This window comes from Herpailurus yagouaroundi, unplaced genomic scaffold (genome assembly GCF_014898765.1).
Source record: "Herpailurus yagouaroundi ecotype Mexico unplaced genomic scaffold, PumYag 29, whole genome shotgun sequence".
Lineage (NCBI taxonomy): Eukaryota > Metazoa > Chordata > Mammalia > Carnivora > Felidae > Herpailurus > Herpailurus yagouaroundi.
In genome coordinates this window covers 117,863,945-117,866,803 of record NW_024412377.1, presented here as the reverse complement: position 1 = coordinate 117,866,803, position 2,859 = coordinate 117,863,945, and the positions used below count along the sequence as shown (strand labels likewise).

At 37.8% G+C, this 2,859-nt stretch overlaps 1 protein-coding gene across 6 annotated transcripts in view; it reads right to left on the bottom strand.

Moving 5' to 3' along the window:
* The window catches only part of PPP2R2B (protein phosphatase 2 regulatory subunit Bbeta), a 515,907-nt gene that overhangs the window by 346,014 nt on the left and 167,034 nt on the right, over positions 1 to 2,859 (bottom strand). The window lies entirely within an intron of this gene.

Here is a 2,859-nt window from a genome sequence, read left to right as displayed (position 1 = left end):
TTCATTAACCTGACCTATAGCTGTTAAATTAAAACCACACACACATACACTTACACACTTATATTTGCAATTTATAATAGGTCTAAAAGACAATACACTAAGTCATTTGCAAAAATGTTGCCAAGGCTTCCCAGTATAGTTTTATCATCCAGAGAACAATGGAAACAGCCAGCTGTCAGCATGGAGTTCAACTGGGTTGCCACATCTGATCATGGAACAAGAATTTTACTTTGAACTGAGGGGAACTTCCCATTATTTAGATAGAGAGAGGCAAAAATGAATTCAAAAGTGTTATCCGAACGGTCAAATACTTGTCATATAAATAATGAAATGAAATTCAGTGATACAAAACTGAATTTGATGAAGTGACAGAAGGAAATGAATCCCACTAGTGAAGAAGTGAATATGGTATAATGGCCACCATTTATGGAGCACTTAGCCTGTGAGCTCCATTGCAGTGAGCTCCAATAATTTTACAATAATCTTATGAATTAGTTACTATTCCCATTGAACTCTTAAAAAGAGACTTAAAAGACAATAGTTACCATATGCAACAACAGCATCCAATGACAAATTTCTATGTAAGAATGCACACATCTAAAAACATATGTGGGTATTTTAAGAAGACTTTAAAAGCCAGAAAGCAGGTAGATGTGTTACAAGAGAATTGAAGAAGCTTTGTTAAATAGCATCAACCAGTAATAATGGACTATTCATTATATATATTATATATATTATTATACACACATATATAATATGTATATATACATACACATACATAATAGACTCCATTATTTCTAAATTGGAGTATGAATGCTCTACTGATTGCTATCTGAGGTTGATCAGAATATGTGTGTATGTGTAATTTTCTTTTCCCTATAAATACCATGCTATATAAGCATGTCTTGAAGATGAAAAGATAACATAATTTAGTTTTACCAAGAGGGACTTTTTTTTCAACTTAGGGAGCATGGAGTCAATTTCTCTCCATCCTCGGAACTACTTACTCCTTCTAGAAGGCAATTTTCCTTTTTAATTCTCTAGGACCCCTGAGTATATTAGGACCCTCTAGTAAAGATACTGCCCTGCTAATGTGGAATGATCACTGTTGAAATGATGCCTGGGCCAGTTTTTAAGATAGTAGATCATTTGTAGCTCTGGAAAATTAAAGAGAATTCATAGCTGCAGGAAAATACATGCACCAAATGCATACCCATGTACACAGGTTGAGGATATGGTGGTGATGGTATTACTGAGTATTTCCTTTACGCAGTCAGCTCTTCCCAAGGAGGCCTATTTTCTGATCAGTAAAATAAACCAAGTACATTTCCGTTGTGCAGTCGTTCCCAAACTTCACTATTAGAATAAAAATAGGCAGCATTTCTTCAGTTGCTTACTATATACCAAGACCATGATAAATACCTTATCTCCCAATAGCCCTGCCAAATAGTTATTTCCCTCCTTCACTGATGAGGCAACATACCAAGTCAGGTAGGACTGTTTGGCTGTTAATGCATCTAGAGAGGGGCAAACCACAACTGAAACCTAGGCAGTCTTCACCAAGAGCTCATACTCTTACTCATTAAGCTAAAATATAATATACTAGGGTTGAAGTGTAGGAATGGAAATAATTACAACCTCCAAGGTGATTCTAATGCATCCACCTCAACGTGGATCCAAAAATCCACTGTTAAGTCTTTAATGTGAACATAAATCACCCAGAGATCTTATTAAATAGCAGAAACCTATTCAGTAGCTCTGCATTTGAGCCCAACTGTCTGCATGTCTAACAAGCACCAGGTGACACCAATGTTATTGGTACTGAGGTCACATTTTGAGCAGCAAGTCACTAGAGCAAATCATTCAGTTATACAATGCTTTAAATTGTCCCCTAATACTAAGTTCTTTGTTTCCAGATACATATAAGCACCTTACCTATAAGTATCTTGCAGAGTATCTTCAACCCATAGTAGTGTTAGATCTATGGAAATAAAGTCATGCAATGAACGCTTGTTGAATAATTCTTGAGAGAAATATTCTCTTTTAAAACAATGTGAGATGAATTGGATCAAAGGAGTCTGCTCTCAGAGTGCAGGTACTCTGATTTATTCTACATGGGCGAGTTTATGGGTTCCATCCCTGTATCTCGTCACTTGACAGGTTCTTTTTTTTCCAACGTTTTTATTTATTTTTGGGACAGAGAGAGACAGAGCATGAACAGGGGAGGGGCAGAGAGAGACAGGGAGACACAGAATCGGAAACAGGCTCCAGGCTCTGAGCCATCAGCCCAGAGCCCGACGCGGGGCTCGAACTCACGGACCGCGAGATCGTGACCTGGCTGAAGTCGGACGCTTAACCGACTGCGCCACCCAGGCGCCCCCACTTGACAGGTTCTAATTGACAAGAGTCAAACTTCTCAGGAGTCCTGGGAAAATGGACTCTAAAGAGGCATCCACAAAGTCATTAGATCTCAGTATAAAGGCAAATGGCATGTGTTTTTCAGGATTTACAAAAAGACTTTAATTAACTTGAATTAAACCAATTCTCTGGCATTAAAATTCCATATGTTCGTTGTTCAAAACTACTCCTATTTATTATTACAAGGTCCATGCACAATTTTGTGTCCTGTACAATCAAATCCCATGAATGGAAAACCTCTGCCTGAATTCTTGACTTGCACTCTTCATTCTCCTATCTGATCCACAACTATGTGGAGCTGTCATCACAGAAAACTAATTGCCCTGGTCACTCCCCAAAGAGCTTGCTCATGATTTTATCAACCTGCATTTGACCAAACATTAGTCTTTTGATCTTGGAAAGAAAAATATGTCCAACTCAGTCAGCCAGCTTTTAAAATAA